The 19,937-nt window shown below is 41.5% G+C and overlaps 1 protein-coding gene across 1 annotated transcript in view; it reads left to right on the top strand.

Moving 5' to 3' along the window:
* KCNF1 (potassium voltage-gated channel modifier subfamily F member 1) overlaps positions 1 to 17,096 on the top strand; it is a 28,239-nt gene extending 11,143 nt beyond the window's left edge. Inside the window, exon 2 of the mRNA XM_058802537.1 lies at positions 17,063 to 17,096. The gene's annotated coding sequence lies outside the window, so the exon portion shown is untranslated. The remainder of the gene's footprint in view (positions 1 to 17,062) is intronic.
* Positions 17,097 to 19,937: the final 2,841 nt, after the last annotated feature.

The raw sequence follows: 19,937 nt of genomic DNA, 5'->3' as shown, positions 1-19,937 counted from the left end.
ATTTCAACCTAATTCACTGCTACATCAATCCAAGACGTAGGATGCAACAAAACACAAAGGATCTTCTGTAATCGGTCCTGTAATCAGTGGGAAGGCAAGGATCTTGGCAGTGGGCTGCAGGATTGGAAATGTGCCTTACCCAAGGACCCTCATCTACAATCTGGTGCTGCTGCTCTTCTTCTGCATAGGGAATATATGGGACATTTCCCTGTGCTGCACTATCACTGTGTCAGAAAATGTTTTTGTACCAAAAAAAGAGATTTCTTCCTAATGAGAAGTCAGTGAGGGAGGGTGACATTTGGGATGTCTCTAGTTATTGCTTCATTTATAAACGGAGACTAAAGTGAAAACAGTTTTTTTCATCGTTAATTTGATTCCACTGCTTTTTCTCCTGTACAGACTGAACCATTGCTACAATTTAACGGGAAACAATGCTTCCTCCAGTGAAATATCACTGAATTCAATTGCTGGCTCATCTGCCTCGTTCCGATCAAGTGACAATAGACACACACGATCAGAGTAAGCCATGTCCTCTAGCATCCAGGGGATCTTCCAACACTTTAGTATTTAATGACTCAAAAAACTTTCATGGTAAAGGCTGCAGGAATGAAAGGCTGCAATGTGAAAGATCTGCCATAAGTAATTTAAAAAAGACAATTTTTGTTTTGTTTTGTTTCCTAGTTTGCTAAAGAATACTTTTAGAGACGGCTTGATCAAGTACCAGCATACAATGGAAGTTCCAGGTAGCTGAGGGCTTGTTAATGTAACAGACAAAAGCATAAAGTGCTAAGTGTAGCATACTCTAAGGAGATGCACAATATCATAGCAAGAAATTATCTTACCATGGAAGGAATTAATTTTGGATGGGAAGATTTTGCCATCTGGATTCTTGACTACATAAAATTTCAAAAGAGGTGACTACTGAGAAGTCAGTCACTCAAATTTAGTTAGTACCCAGTGTACCTGAGATGGTGAGGGTGTCCCTCCTGGCCTGGCATGAAATTATGCATATTTTCCATAAGTGCTGTTCTGGCCCAGAGAGGTAAAGGGAAGGAAAAATAAAAAGCCTTGTTAATGTGACTAAAGAAGTTGCAACCACTTGTAAGTAAACTGTCTGTTGAAATCCCCACATTGCTTTGAGACGCTTGATAGGTCACAAGATGTTCTCATGGGGTATGACACTCCTAAACACCCTCAAATGAATCAAGCTGAATCACTGTCAGTGGATTTTGGCAGAGCAGAACTTTCAGGTGCCCAATGAACTGGAATTTGTTTCCAGCTGAAACCACAGAATCATTTAGGTTGGCAGAAATAATTTGAAATTCCCAGCTCAATCCCTCTGCTCAAGAACAGCCATGTGAAGCAGGTTGTCCAGGAGCATGTCCAGACAGGACGGGCTGTCTGAGACATCTGCAAGGGATGGCAAATACACTCTAGGGAGCATATGAGCCTTCCTGAAGTGCCTCCAAGATGCCAAGAAAGGTCCTTCACAGCACCTGAACTGATAATAGATGTCTGTGTTTGGGCAAATGAATCCCAGCCCTCGTGTCTGCTTGAACATGGTTCCTGGAACTTCAGCTGCCTGCTGGGCTCCACCATCAGCTTTGAGCTGATCTCAGCTGACCCCAGAGGGATCTGAGAGTGCAAAGTGTCAATGCTGGCCTGAACCTTCACTTCTGCTGTCTGCTGTCTGCTTCCTGAGTTTGTGATCACGTCGTGAGGTACAGGGCACTTTGCTGAGGAAAAGCAAAGAGAATGGTCTTGTTTTACAAAAAACCCCATGCAGCTGAAGAGTTTTCTGTTACAAAAGAGTCATAGAATTAGTTTCTCCCTTGCTGCTTGGTCAGAAAAAAACAACCTCTCAGGTATGAATAAAGGTACCTAAATCACATGGTTTTAAGGATGGTCCCACAGTCTGTGGCACAGGTTGATGGTATGATGGTATTTCAGGCTTCCTGTTAGATCAGGACATGCCTGGATCTGGCTGTTGGATCCCTACCTGTAAATCATAGAATCACTCAGGCTGGAAAAGACCTTTAACATTGAGTTCAGCTGTACACCTAGCATTACCAAATCCTGTGCTCAAATCATCAAGCTGAATTACCCAACATCTGTTTCTGATCTCACAGATCAAAAGAGGACTTGTGTCAGTAGAAAATGAGATAAAAATCAGCAGTTGGCCATGTGCTCTGGCACTGGATCAGAAACAGCCATGGGAGCAGAATGGTGACTGTTTTCTAAAATTCAAGAGACATTCCAGCAGCTCCTGCAGCCTTGACTCCTGCACCCCATAACCCCAGAGCAGCCACTGCTCTGCACAGCTCCCCTTTCTGTTCTCCCACCCTGAAAAGCCTTCCTCTCCAAGTGCCTGATCCCTCATGTAAATGGAGACAGCATTATAAACTGTGCTGTCATCTCCTATTCTGGAAATGTAAATTCAAGAGTCTTTCAACAATGGCTGGGAACAGTGTGGTTCATGTGTTCCAGCTGATGAGGATAGATCAAGCCAATTAACTTTGTTTCTTAGTCTGCAAGGAGATTTACCTTCCAGGTTTTAATATTGATAGTGGAATGTTAGAGTGGCATTTTCATAAACCATGTCAGTACAAAATTTTGCTCTGTTACAATACTTAAAGATTGCTTCTAACTCCACAAGTTTCATAGCCTTTCAACAGAAGTGTTGTCTTGCCTAGCTTTCTCTAGACAGCTTCTCATGCATATTCAATTTGAACAAACAAAACTCTGTGTAATAACTCTGATGTTATTGTCCTAGGATTTCAAAAGGAGTGAAGATCATTTGGGATAGCTGATGACCACAGTCAGTATTCTTACTACAGACTAAATAACTAAATCATGTGATTTCACATAGAGAATCATCTGAATAGAAATAAAAGGCTAACCACCCACATAACTCAATTAACAAACTATCAAGATGCACTCTCATGTTTATTATTGCAATAAATCTGTGATTTAAATTCAGTGGCAAAATATTTGCAAACATTTACTCAATTGCTGCGTGCTCATTTTTTTATCATAAGATGAATCAGCTGAAACTCAAGTAGTGCTGTAGCTCCATGATGTTTAGTGCCACACATAAGTTTAGCATCATGTCTTTAGTCCACACTGTGGCCCTGCATAGAAGTGGTGTGACATCATCTCCTGTTTATTGCAGATGGAGTGACAGACACAGATTTTAATACTGTCAAAATAGCATTAACACTTGGTAGCAGTCATGTAGTGAATTTATCCCTCCATCAGACTGCCTGGTATGGTGTTATATTGCAGAAAAGATATCGTCATTGACATGTTACTGAGAAGAACAGAAACATCAAAGCTGTAGTGCAGTGACTGGAGAACAAAATGAGTCTGATTCATCACCCTGAAAAATCCCATCTGAAACGTCTCGAAAAGCTGGCACAGTTGCACCTTTTCAGCCAAGAACAATGAGAAAAGTCAGTGTGCATGAGAGAGAGAGCATTTGCTGCTTGTCCAGGCTTGATGGGAACATGAAAGGATGTGCTGCTAGTTAGTATGAAAGCAGAGGAGGAGAATAGGTGGGCGTAGCACAGGATTTAGAAGGGCAATAGAGAGCAAAAGAATAAAAAGCAGTACAGAGAAAGATACTACAGAATGGAGAGGCAAAAGGGAAGGGGGTGAGAAACATTTGGTGAGAGACATTTTACATTTTTTATTCCATTCTGTCTTCTCACAAAGCTCCATTTTCCAATTTCCTTTGTGTGACTTTGATTCAATATGATGAAAGTCCTTTTAATACTTTTATCACTGCCAGTCATTTGCTAACAACAGAGTGAGGGTGAGTAGTGATAGTGCATAAATGTGTGTATGTTTTCATATACTCATGTATGAATACAGTCAGTCTTGCAGGATTGATGAAAAATATTTTTAAGTACTTTCAGAAAAGTTTGCTACAGCTGTAACAGAATAATCTTTTAATAGTTACATTTACCATAGGGTATATCTATAACTAACATATATTTAGATGTTTCTCCTTTGAATTTGTCCTAAATATTTTTTCTATTACTAGTTACTTTCTGTATGGTGCTGAAAATGCTTATTGGTACAGTGTCACCCATTTACAACCCAGAGGTTGACAACTATGAAGCTATGAAGCCACCTCCTTAATGAGCTTCAATCTATTCCCATATCCCGGTTTACCCATTTACCTCAGAATGAAATTGCCATTCTGTTATTTTTTCCACAAACTGCACAGAGTTGACTCACTTAATTGGAAAAAAATGCAGCACAGAAGGATATTTCATATTCATGAAAATTTATGGCTATATATCCTGTCCCTTTAATTTCCAGTTGGTAATTCTTGTTAGTGAGTCCTACAGAAAAAGTCTCAATGAAATGGAAAACACCAATAATTGTAATGAAATAAACCCACTGTATTATTCTCATTGATATACTGCTTTTCTGTGGTTACTTCTGATGGGTACCTGCAAGAAAACCAAGGAGATTGCAGTAAATTTGTGGCTTATGAATTAAAAGAATATTTTTGTACAGGACATGATGAAAAACCATTCTTCCATTCTAACATATTTCCTAATAGTTCAGGAACTTAAACACATGGTTTAATTGCTACCAAGTAATCCAAGGTCAGGGATGGCATTATAAATCACTGCAGTGAATGCCTATTATTTAAAACCTCTGTGAGATAACAACTGACTTCTGGTTTCTGATCTCAAAGTTAAGCAAATGAGAAAAGAGTTAATTGCTTTTAAGGATTTGTGAAATAAATGGAGAGGAACATCTGTGCATTTATTTAATTGGTTATAAACATATCTGTCAATGCCAAGTGCTCTGAAGTTCATGGATGTAATGCTAAGAGGTATATGTAAGCATTATTACTTTGCCTTGAAGAAAGGTGGATACTAAGAGACTGCATGCCTGGATTTTCACAGATGAGTGTTGAAAATGCTTTGGTTTCTGACTGTCCTGGTGGTGGAAGGGGGACCCAAGCTCTCCACCCCCTGCCCTGAGATGGACATGGATGTGCTGGTGTCTGATGCTGGTGCCTGCACACGCACAAGCAAAGGAGGTGGCAGGTGGCTGCACAAACTGCTATAAAACCCTTTTACCTCTGCTCTCTAAGCAAAATCACATTCCCAGCAGACTCATCCTAGCCAAATCCAGCCTGCTGACTGGCAGCAGGAGAGCTCTGCTCTATACAGGGGATTAGTCCCCCATTCAGCTCTTGCCCCTAAAGCATTGACACAAATCGCCTTTCAGGCTGGACTGCAGGGGTGTCCCAGCTTTCCCAATGTGCAGTTCCACTCTTGGGCAATTCCAACAAAGCTAAACATCAAACCAAATTGCCTAAGGGAGAAGAAGGGAGGGAAAATGTCCTAAGAGGCTGACCTGATAATTTAGTCTTCTGTGAAAAAATAAAAAAGACTGTCAAGAATGAACCTTCTTTATTTTAGACACAGGCAGAAATTAAAAGGCAGCTTTTCCTGCAAGGAGAGAGCCCTGGGTGTGATACAGGGCTATTTTTAGCTGCATGGAATAATGGAGCTTTGCTTCAAACTGTCAAGGAAAAGCACTGGAGAAAGGGACACATGTGAAGGACCTGCCTTGCTTCTAAACAAGCAGAAATATTTCTTTATGCTGGCATGGTAGTTTCTTTTTCTCTGATGTTTTAATCCTACTTAGTGTAGAATTTACAGCTCCACAGCCTAAGGTGAAGGGATGCAAATGGCTGGAATGAGACATGAGTATTTTGCTTATGCCAGCCCAGCTTGTCAACTTCCACATCATTTCCCACTTCTTCAATCCAATTTACCCCATTTTTGAAGGAGACAGAGTGGTTCAAGGTCTTTATGACTAGCAGGACTGTACTCCAGTGTAGTGACTGTTCCTCTGTGTTTGGTATCATCTGCAATTACTCCTTCATTGGTGATGGTAAAGTTCAGACATAATTTTTCAGATGTCAATTAGAAATAAAGACAGAGAAGGCACTATCCTTTCCATGCAGCTTGCCACCCTGAGTTGAAAAGAGACCTCTTCTGCAGGTCAGCCTGGAAGTAGCACATGAAATGTTCCTGTGTCTTGTGTGTCCTTGTATCCTCTCCTGACAAGCCTCAGCTGCTGTTACACGGTGAGACAGAGATGCTCACCCTCCCACTGAGGGCCTTTATTGACTTGTTAGAGACAGGAAGCAATTTAATAGCCTTTTCTCATTTACCTATTGACTTTCACATCACTCCTTTAAAGGATTATTGGATCTTGAGATAGTGACTAATGATGTTATCACTATTCATTAATCCTGAAAAGCGTCTGCCATCCATGGAGCTTGGCAAAGAAGATGAAAAGAAGACACTGTAGGAAAAATGATTATAATGTCTTTAATGAAATTCCAAGAGGACAGCTATTATAAGCAATGCATCTTATGGAGTGATAATAGATTTTGCTTTCTTAAAAGTGGTGACAGGTTCTTGCTCAATGAACAGCAAGAGAAAGAATTGGTGTAAAAACATTCAAGTGACAAACACAAGTTCAAGATCTTGTTTCTGCAATTATTTTTGCAGTGTTTCTGGCCTGGTATCTAAAGTCACTGACAAACTTGCAAAAGTCTAGTGGAGCTGGTCAGGGTTGGTCAGGGCTGGAGGACTTGTCCTGTGAGCAGAGCTGAAGGGAGCTGGGCTTGTTCAGCCTGGGTAAAGCACACCTTCAGGAAAGTCTCAGAGCAGCCTGGCCCTACCCACCTGGAGGGTTATGGAGGAGCTGAGATGGGCTCCTCACAATAATGCACAGTGGGAGAAGGAGAGGCAGGAGTCATAAACTGAAATAGATTCCAGCTGGATATAGGAAAAGAAATCTCACTGAGGACAGTCAGGAGACCAGACTGCCTGGAGAGGCAGTCCCACTTTGGCCTTGGGGAGTTCAAGACCCACATGGGTAAAGCTCTGAGCAGGCTGGCCTGAGCTCACATATGACCTTGCTTGCAGCAAGGAGCTGGACAGAGGGTCCCTGAAGTCTATCCCAAAGCAGTTGATTTTGATTCTTCTTCCATTTTTACAACAGTTTGTCTGGACTTCTAAAGAATATTCAGAGTCTAAACACAAATAAAACTATCTTCATTCTTATTGCTCTAACTGCATCTGTCCTTACAATGAAATGACCTGATTGGTCAGTCTATATTCATATATCCAGGTGATAAGAACCTAGAGACCACCATAAAATCACCAGAGAGAAAAGCAAGTCATGCTGCTTACTGTACAAGACTAAATCCTCTCACAAGCCCATCCTCTAGCAGAAAGATAGGCTTTTACATTAAGTGGTGCAACACCCTGGAAAATGAGTAATGACTACAAGTAATTCCTGCAAATGGAATGAAAATCCTTCACAAGTCTGTCCAATCTCTGCTTCCAAAGTGCTCCCATTCATATTAATCTATTCAGAAGATCACATTACTCCTTCAGTGCAGGCGCCTCCATTCACACAGGCACTCATCCAGAGTTATGCTAAGAACATATTGCAGAAGTGTGGCATTTCAGAGCTAGAAAACATGTGTTAACCAGACAGACATTTCCAAGAAGAGAGCACATGCATGAAGTTTATACTGCTCCGTACATGGTAGAAAAACCTATGCTCTCCACAGGGCTACATCCCCAATCCTTTTGCAGCCACATCTACAGGGTGAAAAGCTTCAGGCCATCAGAAAATTGGTGCCTACAGAAAGAGCATATCACTGTCTGTAAGTAATGCAGGTTGTTAAGAAAAAGAGAATATTTATTTAAGCACAAATACGGTTATGAAAGTTTTTTAAATAGCACAGTAATGAGCTTGAGCTGGCTATGTATATTACATTTTCATGTTCGTTATGAAAATTAATGTCAGCTTAAATACATGCATCCATTTAAAATGTAGAGAACTTTTTGCAAATGAAAAATATATTGAAAAAAAGTAAAGATAAAATATTCTGTTATAAATGCACAGAAGAAGTCTTATCTGAATTACTGACTCAAGTCAATGAGGCAGAGAAGAATAGAAGCCAGTAGAATCTTGACAATAAGAAGTTTGACCTGGCTTTCCTTCAGAATTGGAAGGTCATCGAGTCAAATATTATACTAGTATGGTGATCCAGTGTATTTTCAAAGGCAGAGTGGCTTGTACAAATAAAGGAATAGCTATCCATAGAGTAATGTACTATTAGGGGTTTTCATGTTGGAAGACTTTGTTTTATCAAATTGATTGATACAGATTTCATAAGTGCTCAAAAAACATAAATGTTCTTGGGATTCTCTAGCTGCTGTCTCTTTCACTCTTCTAGTTTGTGGATAAGCAGAAAAAAAAAATTCATTCCTAAAAGCAAAAGAAAATTATTTTATCCAGAGTAATATGTTCAAACTACCAGAGCAAAAATGAAAACCTAAATGGAAAAAGAACAGCAGTGATTCCATTTTTAGGATGGAACGATCTTTTCATGACTGAACAATTTAATACATATGACTTGCAATTTCTGTACCTGGATCTGTCATCTTTTTAAATGCCATTAAACCTCAGTGTCAAAATACCTATTAAGAAAGAGGCTTTTATTGAGGAAAAGATAATAAAAATCAGGTACATTAATAAGCTGTATGAGAAGCCTCCCTCCAGAAATAATGAAGCTCATAAAATGAGTTTTGCCATTTACATTCACGTCCTAAAGCAACCAAGCACTTTAATACACCCGGATCTGACCAAGAGAGATTTACTAGCCATGGAACTCATCAGTCAGAACTTAATAAAATTTTGTATACACCCAACCTGTGATATTAGGTCACCTATAAATAGAACAACAGAGTTTCAAACTACATTACTTCCTTCAGAAACACTGAATGTCTAGAAAACAGAATGCTGGATTTTGCGTTCCTTTAAGTCCTCAGAAATCCCTAATGAAGCCCACAGAGCCCATGAGTACAAAGGATCATTTTCAAATAACGACTGGGAATGGGATTTTGTGCATGGTAGGAATATGCACTAAACAGCAGAGCTGAAGTTATAGGTCATAAATAACCTCATGGATCTACAGCCGCTCCAGAGCCTGCTAAAAACTGTTGCTCCTGAACTGCTGGAGCTTCCCAGCCCACCTCCTCCTCAATGCCTACAGCTGACAGGTCAGTGTCAGGGCAGTGTGAAAATGGTATTACCTGTGTCAATGAGCTCCACTCAGGATACCATTCTGGAACATAAATTTATTTCAGTTATTGGATTTTGGAAAAGAATTAAGATGATAAGGATCTGGTGTTTGAAATAATCATTTGAGATGAAAAACAGGAGCAACAAAAAGCCATCCATAATATTCATGTCTATTTTAAAGCAGTTTACTTGGTTACATACAAATACAATAAATGCATTCTTAGAATTTTTATGTCTCATATTCAATAAGTGATTTTCATTTGCTATAAAATTACTGATCTCTTGCTCAAATGAGAGACCATTTTGAATTCAATGAATTCTAAGATTAGCAAATTTAGGAAAAATAGAAACGTTTTTGGAATATTATTTACTACAAAATCAAAGGATTAAGGTAGCTGGAGCAATGCGCTGCAACAACCTGTTCAAACAATAAACTCTCAAATATCAATGGAACATTGAAATAGAAGACAACAAAACTAATTTTATTTTTGCTTCTTCACTCTGCTAAATTCCATGAGACAAATCAGCACTCCATTTTAAACCTACATCTAATAAGAATTAATAAAACAACATTAGGAGAAGTATTTTCAGAATCTCAGAATAAAATTGCATCTTTGCATAAATTAGCACAATTTTCTTATATTCTTCTAAATAGTCTATCTTTTTTCCACACCAATAATATTTCAGAAATACTATCTTGTTTGTTTATGAGTGAAATACTATTCAAGACTGGATGCTGAACTGGCTGAAGCATTAATTTATAAAACTTATTATTTTAGAGGCTTGTGCTGTAAGAGATGCCTTTTATTTCCACTCAGATAACTCCATTAGAAACTATTAAATTATATTCTGCTGAAACAGATGAAATTGTGAGGATCTCCAGCAACCCACTCAGGCCAGTAGAATATTTGCCTTCTTTTCAGCTGCTTTCAGAGCGAAACCCAATTCCTGAAATCCTGAGATCATCCCCACCTCCTCTAGTGACCCATTTTTCATGTGATTCTCAGTCCCTATCAGCCATAGGTGAATCCTTTCTCACTCAGGAACAAGTACTACAGGTTGCTCTGTGCTTAGTAGGAGCATCACCTGTTTCAGCTACACACTTAGTGCCTCAGTTCATTAATTTGCTAAATGAGAAATAGTGGCATCTATCCTGGAAGTAAACTGAAATGTTTAATGATGCATGTAAACAGGTTTTAAATGGCAAGTTAAATGAATAGGCAAAATTACAAAAGAGACAATGAAATAAAATCCTTCCAAAATTCTGTTTGCATCATTCAAAGTGCCTATACGGCTGACAAAGATTTTCCCAAGCTCTCAGAAAACAGGCAGCCCAGTAAAGGAGAATGTAGCAAGCCTGTCATGAGGAAGGCTCACCCATTTCTAATAACAGGAATAAATCAAATTTGAGAGGCACTGTGAGTGCTTATCCAGGCTTTGCTCTTTTACAGCCCTTATGGATACACCTATCTTTTAATTAAATTTACTAGTTCAAAGGTAAAACATTGGTCTTTACATATCTAACTCTAATTTTACCTTTGAAATTTATTTCCAATTTTTCTTATTAGATTTAAAAACCAATTCTGGTTTCTCCAGTGCCATACAAAAGAAAAGAGAGTAAATCAACATTTCCAGAGTCAAATGATGCTTTATGGATGAGATAATAACCCTTTTCCACCTTCTCTTTCTGGGGTTTCTGCTTTGTCTCAAGAATCCCACCATTTCTCCACAAAATTATATTTCTAATCTTGTTCTACAAATGGAACCAAACATTTTCTTCCCCACAGAACAGGAGCAAAATGCTTGCAGTAAGAGAAGATCAGCTTCTCACAAAAAGCTTCCACACAGACATGAACTAGCTGGTAATGATTTATAAACCACTGGGAACACTATAAAAGACTTATTGTATTTAGACAACTAGTTTCATTTTTTCTGTACTCAAGTTTAATTCCACCCTTATTAAAATGGCCATTTTTTCTATTCTCTCCCTTAATGAATGGAGATAATCTGGCACAAATTTCACATCAGATTGCAGCAATATCCATCTCGAAGGCTGTGCCCAGCCTGCAGCTGCTCAGCTGAGTGCTGGCAGGTTGATTCCCGGCTCTCAGCCCATGGCATTCCCCAAGCTATTGCTGATTTGGGTGGCTGATGGCCAGTGCAGGTTGTTGCCAGGCTGCTGCACTGTGGCCACCTCTGCTGGCTTGTGTGACCTTGTTGCTGGTCCCTGTGTGTTGTACATGAGCATGAAAAGAGGAATGACTAAGCCAGCCCAGGGCAGACCCCCGAGTGGGACCCCACCCAGCCAACAGTGGCCTGACACTATTCCTTTTGTATTTATAAATACAAACAGGTGACAGCTCTGCTCCTGCCCAAAGCTGTGCCCCACCAATGGTACAGTGTGCCTGCTGGTGGTTGGCAGATGTGGCAGATCTGCTCCCTGGCACAGGGTGGCTGCCCATGGCTGAGCCTCTGGCTGTGCTCCAAGCAGGTGTGAGATGTGAAGGGGATGGAAAAACGAGCCGTGCTGCCTACAAAAATAACTGCACTTCAGTACAAATAGTGCAGGCTCAGGGTGACCTATTGGCAAAGCAATGATTTTAAGGTAACAGGTAACAGTGGTAACAGGTTTATGGGCTGTGCTTCACTGACACACATAGGGCACCCTGTCACAGTAGCTCTGGGAACAGTGGAAACAGAAAGAGTCCCAGAGAAATGGGTTATTCTACATCATCAGTTTGCAAGGACTGATGCTGTAAAGCAGATATAACTTTAGAGCTCTCTTGTGTTCATTTCCTCCAGATTACTGTGACACATAAAGATAAGGTTTGGTTTCAAGGGAGCTGTGTCTGGCAGGACCTGTACCAGCTGCTCTATGCTCTTACTTAAGAGTAATGTGGTCTACATTAATTTCTCAGAGGCTCATTTCCCATTGCTGTTTTATGTGCATACCACTGGAGCCCTGTGCAGAATCACCAAGAACACTGAGAATACCAAAACCAAAATGCAAAAGGTGAAGTGAAGGCAGATCTTTGCCCCCCAAAAAAGTCAGTGCTGGTTAACTGGCATTTTTCAAACCGACAAAACATATAAGACCATTTGCAAGAAAATTAATTCTGAGCCTTCTTTCTGGAAGAGGCATGGATTTCTCACTGCCTGTACAGAGCAGGAGTTACTTTTATTCCTTAGTTTCACACATCAAGCAAATTTGTGTCAAGAAGGTGATGGCAGAAGGCATAGGAGAAGTCAGAATGGTCACCTAGTTCCATGCTCTAGAAATCAGGGCTGTGTGTCTTCAGTGAGGTGTGCAGAATGCTGCTCTTTCACATGGTCAGACTGGAAGAGTAAGTTGTCCAGGCTGGTATTTAGCCCACACATCTTCAGGAGTGTGGATTTATACACAGACTGTCAGATTTTAGCTTTGAGAGCCAGAGGTGATTTGGCTACAGATATATCCTTGGCTGGGAGAGCTGTGCAAGGCAATGGAAACAGGTCAAGTGATAATATCAAGAGGAATTCTCTCTTGGCTTGTCTCCTGTACCTCTCTGTTCAGAATCACAGCATGCTTAACTGGATCTTTCCACCCCAGAGCAACAAACCAAATTTATAATGTTCTTAATTGCTTTTTCTTTTCTTCTTCCCCAGCTGGCAGATGGACCTGTACCATATCAGCATTGCTTTCTGTCATGCTTTCAAGAATGATAATAGAACCAACAAAATTATTTTATTTTCTGCTCTGTGCACACTGCAGAGAAATTTCAGTAAGCAGCACTTGGTCTTTATTTATTTTCATTTTCAGTTCTCGCTGAGATAAAAAAATTATTTCTGCTGTATTTTGTTTCCTTTTATTATATAGTGTTCCAAACATTTTCTTTTAATTCTCACAAAGGATGCTTTTTGGAAACAAGCCAGGCTTGCTGAATCTTTGGTAGGGATGTTTTGAGACAGAAAGCAGGAAATCATGTTGTGTAGTCTATGGACACATAGGGATAAAAGATGACTCCTACCACATGCATCAACAAGAAACCCATCTGGGGCTGAATACAGTAAAGATTTTAGTTACAAATGCCTGCCTTTACAGGTAACCTAAAGATTCAACTCAAAGGAGAGACACCCTCAAATATAACCTTGCATTCAGTAAAACAATTCTCAGTTATAACATCCACAGAATCAGCACAAGTCTTTTCTGGGATTTTATTTTTACTAGGATGCAGAGAAGCATTTCACAGTCTTATTTGTGCCTAACATGTGAAATGAACCTGCCGTCATTTTGGAGTGTAACTTTACACACACACACACACACACACACACACACACACACAAACATATGATTTTACTGTCCCCCTGAAATGGATGTCTGACCATATGAGGTATATTCAAATTCAAATTTAAAAACTTAAGAGGTGGTTCAGGGGACCTGCTGAGTATTGAAGAAAAAGAGAGATGGTATTGACTTCAAGAGATTTTTGATATTTTCATGAGTTACTTTGAACTGACTCTACTAGTTCTCTTCCAGAAAAGTCAGGCTGAATAGTCCCTTCTGATAAGAAAGTTCATTAGCCTTTAATTATTATTTAATATTTTATAAAAAAATAACAGATTTTTTCCTGAGGTAATTTTGGTATTGCATAGCTGTATGCTTCTTAAACTTTATGTTGTAGAAGGAAAAAAATAATTTTCTCCTTTATAACCCTAACAGTTTAAGGCTGCGTGTGAAAAAGCAATGCACAAATACTTGAAAAGTTTGGCTTCTCCTTGTAGATGAAGACTCAAGAAAACTGCTATTTTCAATATGATGACTTTGATTGTGGCATTTTCTTTTCCACTGAGCAGTCTGTTGAGGAAGCAGCCACAGCAGACAGCACAGAGTGCTATGCTGCACCACAAACAAGGCTGTGAGAGAGCAAGAAATTAGTTCAACCAGTGTTTGTGCCAAACAGCATTAATTTAAATACACTTTTAGTGTGGAAAAAAACCCCAGGCTGGAATAATTTCAATCTTTGAGCAATGCAAGTGATTATGGCACTGCTTCTGGAGCTGTGGTTGAGTCAGCTAAGAGAACCTAGGGTTGTGGTTTTCAGGGCTGTCCCAAGAAACAGTAGGGTTATTATCTCCTGTCAGGGGGTGAAATGGTAATGAACCATCCATGCAGACCTCAGTGATCAGGAAAAAGCCCCATGGGGTGCTCCTGCCTGCCAAAGGCATCTTGAAGTCACCAGCCTGTCTTTAGGGCCATCAGCTTTTTACAAGTTCTGGGTTAGTGAATGGTGAATTCAGACCTCTGCTCACTCCATATAGTTAATTACGTAAATGCCAGTGCTTTGGTATGGCTCCATTCTCAATCAGACAAACATTGAGTGTCTCTATGGGTCAGATGAGCCAGAGCTCAATTTGAACCACGGGAGATTGGAAGCATCAGATTCAAAGCTCATGCACAGACCAACTATCAAGCAATGCCAGGTTATTTCATGGGGGAGTGGATTTTGGTTTTAAACATCCACCACTTCCTTGCCCAAAATGTGTAGGTCTCTATCTGCATTTCTCCTACATAATTTGTGGGCACCAATCAATCTCTTTGTGAGTGATTTCTCCCAAACTCAAGTAAACATAGACAGAAACTACCCAGTGGAATCAAGAGACCTGTTCTTGCTTCTCTCCTGAACAGTGCTTGAGCCTATTGGTTTAACTTCCATAGACAGAGAGGATACAGATTTATTAAAAAAAACCAAAAACAAACACAACAACAACAACAAAATACCAACCTAAACAAACAAACAATAACCCACAACACCAAACAAAAAATATTCTATTATTCTGGGTTTTTTTCTGGAGCTGTTTTCCTGCTTACCTTAGTTGGGAACAAGGGTAAGAGGATTAAATGAGAGGATGACAGAGCAGCTGTAGGGGTTTGCAGCTGCTCAGAGACTGCCACCCTGCAGGCAGCACTAGGCAGAATGTCCTGGGCCCTCGTTACCACTTTGCACAAACTGCAAGGGCTGCAGCCTGCAGCAGCCTTTTTAGTCCCCCTGCTACATCTGGAGCTCACAAAACTCCCCTTATGCAGTGGTGAGGAGAAACTCAGGGTACTTTGAGCTCACATATTTTCATGCACTTTTTCAATTCACAGGTCTGGTCCCAAACAGGTCAGATAGAGAAGATCTTTGTCAGATCAAATTTTATCAGCAGAAGAATCTGGGAATGGCTCCTTTCACTGCCAAGTTTGTCTGTCTCAGGGACAGAGCATTTGAAAGCACAGTTAGCAATGGACATTGCAGTACTGTAATAGACCTAGAATTCATCAGGAATGGGATCAGAGAGCAGGGATTTCTTCAAAAAGAGGAAAATAAAGCAATCTAGTGAGTCCCACAAAATTACAGCATTTAACTGTCAAATGCAAATCTTGCAGTTAAAGAAAATATTAAGGAAAAAGATTTTGTGTGTTCTGATCCTAACATTGTCATTTCATCACTAAAATATGTCTTGCACAGTTTTCTTGACATCTTGTCTTAGGTTTATCTCAAATTACATCATTTTTGTGCTAATAAAGTTAAGTGTTTTCCATTCTGCTACAGAATGGTAAACATGGACTTAAATCCACCTATCTCTGCCAGTTAACTATTTTGCAGAGTTATTGCTTAAGTTCTATTGCATTAAATGGGAGATGAGGTTCGTTTGGTGGGATTTATAAACAATTCAAAACTAAATCTAACAGCCTCCAAACCTTTAGCCTAGGCATATACATATTTTACTATTTTTGTTATTTTAAAATAGTGGGAATTCCTACCAGATTTATCTATATCAAATCATCTCAGTGATTTCTTTTCCAAAATTCCTAAGCAAAGTGCTCAGTCTCCTCTGCAATGCATGGCATTGCCAATCTCCACAAGGACTGGTAGACACACAGATATCTCCTGCTGTCTGAGGCATTTGTCTCACACAGCCCTTCACAGGAAGAGAAATTTAAGTTCTTCTGGTTGACTCTCCTGTGAAAGCGCCTGTGCAGCAGGGAAGCTCATAGAAAGGGTGAATTTTCTGCTCCTTGTTACCTAAAAATTCATAGTGGTATTGAATATTCATATTTGCTGGTAGGATGTGCAGAGCACATTGGGTAGAATGCATCTCTTAGCAATTCATTCTCAGCTACCCCAGAAATGAGACACTTGAAGCCAGTTGTTAACTAAGGCCTTTATTTTAAACATATTTTCAGAAAAGGCAGTTAACAATTCACTTCCAGTGTAATGAGCACCGGATTCATTAAATAAACACTAGGTTACATAAATCCATATTTATGACTCTCTGCAGCAAACAGAAATCCAAAGCTGTGTTTTGAATGAAGTCGTGGGAGGCTGGACAGACACTGCATGGGGACAAGGTAAATACACACCACAGAAAGAGTGGTGACTCCATGCTTGTCCTCATGATAAAAACATGTGGGAAAAAAACCAAAACAGTGAACTATTAATGAGACTGTTGTGTTGATGTAGACAGGGTGAGGAAATGTCATAACATCTTTTGTAAAGCACTCTACATTAATTGACAAATATGTGTTCCATTTCTCCACTACAGTCAAAGGATTATCATTAAAAAAAACAATTGAAAATGACAAAACCTATTACCAAAAATTACTTGAAGACATTTTCTTCCTTGGCTCCATATTCTGTCTGTCTCCCTCCCAGTAGGATTCAGGATTTGTAAAATCCTTGGCAAAAGGGCATTTTTTTTTGTTACTCTCTCCATTTGGAGGTGATTATTTGGACCACCATAAATAGTGGTTTGGCAAACAACAGCAGTACTGTGTGATTGAAAATTTAAACCAAGAGATTTGAGGAGAAGGACTGTTTGCTGAAAATGTGTTGTGCTCAATTCAGCCATTGAAAAGATTTCAAAATGGACTCTTTCTCTCTTTCATCTGAAACAGGAGGAAAAAGAATCACTGTGATTTTATGCTCAAGGAGTCGAAAACCAGAAATGCAAAATGAGAAAGGAAAACAAAAGAAAACCTGACTAAACAAATGGTTGATGACCAAGCCTTAAAAATTAGCTTGCTCTACAGAAGGCCATAGCAAAAATTAAGAAGTAAGCTGCAATCAAATCTGTTACCACTTCTAATCTGTTCATTACATTTATATACAATATGCTGTGCAAAACATACCTGGAGCAGTTGCCTCTTTCAATCCTGCTTTGTTTGTTCTGTTCCACTAGTGCTGTTGAACATGAAATGTAATTCTCTGAAGAAATGACTAGAGGCTCATTTTTTTTACCATGTAAATGCCTTGTGTTACAAACGCGGCCAGACACAGCTCCTGGACTCTCCTGTATTGCAAATGGTGTATGAGTTTCCAAAGAAAAATGCAGAAATGTTTTCCTGTTCCCTAAATTGTGCATTGAGTTTATGATTTCCTAGAGATCCGTAATCAAAACCCAGCAGGGTCTGCAAATGGGGGGCATCTGAGAAACATGCAGTAAAACCAAGATTCCTCTCCTTTCATTCAGCTATTTTGAAAGTCCTAAATATGGGGAAGTCAATAAAATATTCATATTGAATAGAAGGAAGGAAGGAAGGAAGTGGCGGAAGGAAGTGGCGTAAGGAAGGAAGTGGCGTAAGGAAGGAAGTGGCGGAAGGAAGTGGCGGAAGGAAGTGGCGGAAGGAAGGAAGGAAGTGGCGGAAGGAAGGAAGGAAGTGGCGGGAGGAAGTGGCGGAAGGAAGTGGCGGAAGGGAGGAAGTGGCGGAAGGAAGGAAGTGGCGGAAGGAAGGAAGTGGCGGAAGGAAGGAAGGAAGTGGCGGAAGGAAGTGGCGGAAGGAAGGAAGGAAGTGGCGGAAGGAAGTGGCGGAAGGAAGTGGCGGAAGGAAGTGGCGGAAGGAAGTGGCGGAAGGAAGGAAGTGGCGGAAGGAAGGAAGTGGCGGAAGGAAGGAAGTGGCGGAAGGAAGGAAGTGGCGGAAGGAAGGAAGTGGCGGAAGGAAGTGGCGGAAGGAAGTGGCGGAAGGAAGTGGCGGAAGGAAGTGGCGGAAGGAAGGAAGGAAGGAAGGAAGGAAGGAAGGAAGGAAGGAAGGAAGGAAGGAAGGAAGGAAGTGGCGGAAGGAAGGAAGGAAGGAAGTGGCGGAAGGAAGGGAGTGGCGGAAGGAAGGAAGGAAGTGGCGGAAGGAAGTGGCGGAAGGAAGTGGCGGAAGGAAGTGGCGGAAGGAAGTGGCGGAAGGAAGGAAGGAAGGAAGGAAGGAAGGAAGGAAGGAAGGAAGGAAGGAAGGAAGTGGCGGAAGGAAGTGGCGGAAGGAAGGAAGTGGCGGAAGGAAGTGGCGGAAGGAAGTGGCGGAAGGAAGGAAGGAAGGAAGGAAGGAAGGAAGGAAGGAAGGAAGGAAGGAAGGAAGGAAGGAAGGAAGTGGCGGAAGGAAGTGGCGGAAGGAAGTGGCGAAAGGAAGGAAGTGGCGGAAGGAAGTGGCGGAAGGAAGTGGCGGAAGGAAGGAAGGAAGGAAGGAAGGAAGGAAGGAAGGAAGGAAGGAAGGAAGGAAGTGGCAGAAGGAAGTGGCGGAAGGAAGTGGCGGAAGGAAGTGGCGGAAGGAAGGAAGTGGCGGAAGGAAGGAAGGAAGTGGCGGAAGGAAGTGGCGGAAGGAAGTGGCGGAAGGAAGTGGCGGAAGGAAGGAAGGAAGTGGCGGAAGGAAGGAAGTGGCGGAAGGAAGTCGCGGAAGGAAGTGGCGGAAGGAAGTGGCGGAAGGAAGTGGCGGAAGGAAGTGGCGGAAGGAAGTGGCGGAAGGAAGGAAGGAAGGAAGGAAGGAAGGAAGGAAGGAAGGAAGGAAGGAAGGAAGGAAGGAAGGAAGGAAGGAAGGAAGGAAGGAAGGAAGGAAGGAAGGAAGGAAGTGGCGGAAGGAAGGAAGTGGCGGAAGGAAGGAAGTGGCGGAAGGAAGGAAGGAAGGAAGGAAGGAAGGAAGGAAGGAAGGAAGGAAGGAAGGAAGGAAGGAAGGAAGTGGCGGAAGGAAGTGGCGGAAGGAAGTGGCGGAAGGAAGGAAGTGGCGGAAGGAAGTGGCGGAAGGAAGTGGCGGAAGGAAGTGGCGGAAGGAAGGAAGGAAGGAAGGAAGGAAGGAAGGAAGGAAGGAAGGAAGGAAGGAAGGAAGGAAGTGGCGGAAGGAAGTGGCGGAAGGAAGTGGCGGAAGGAAGTGGCGGAAGGAAGGAAGGAAGGAAGGAAGGAAGGAAGGAAGGAAGGAAGGAAGGAAGGAAGGAAGGAAGGAAGGAAGGAAGGAAGGAAGGAAGGAAGGAAGGAAGGAAGGAAGGAAGGAAGGAAGGAAGGAAGGAAGGAAGTGGCGGAAGGAAGGAAGGAAGGAAGGAAGGAAGGAAGGAAGGAAGGAAGGAAGGAAGGAAGGAAGGAAGGAAGGAAGGAAGGAAGGAAGGAAGGAAGGAAGGAAGGAAGGAAGGAAGGAAGTGGCGGAAGGAAGTGGCGGAAGGAAGTGGCGGAAGGAAGTGGCGGAAGGAAGTGGCGGAAGGAAGTGGCGGAAGTGGCGGAAGTGGCGGAAGTGGCGGAAGTGGCGGAAGGAAGGAAGTGGCGGAAGGAAGGAAGTGGCGGAAGGAAGGAAGGAAGTGGCGGAAGGAAGTGGCGGAAGGAAGTGGCGGAAGGAAGTGGCGGAAGGAAGTGGCGGAAGGAAGGAAGGAAGGAAGGAAGGAAGGAAGGAAGGAAGGAAGGAAGGAAGGAAGGAAGGAAGGAAGGAAGGAAGGAAGGAAGGAAGGAAGGAAGGAAGGAAGTGGCGGAGGTGGCGGAAGGAAGGAAGGAAGGAAGGAAGGAAGGAAGGAAGGAAGGAAGGAAGGAAG

Source organism: Ammospiza caudacuta, chromosome 3, assembly GCF_027887145.1.
Source record: "Ammospiza caudacuta isolate bAmmCau1 chromosome 3, bAmmCau1.pri, whole genome shotgun sequence".
NCBI classification, from domain to species: domain Eukaryota; kingdom Metazoa; phylum Chordata; class Aves; order Passeriformes; family Passerellidae; genus Ammospiza; species Ammospiza caudacuta.
This window is presented reverse-complemented; position numbering and strand designations above follow the sequence as displayed.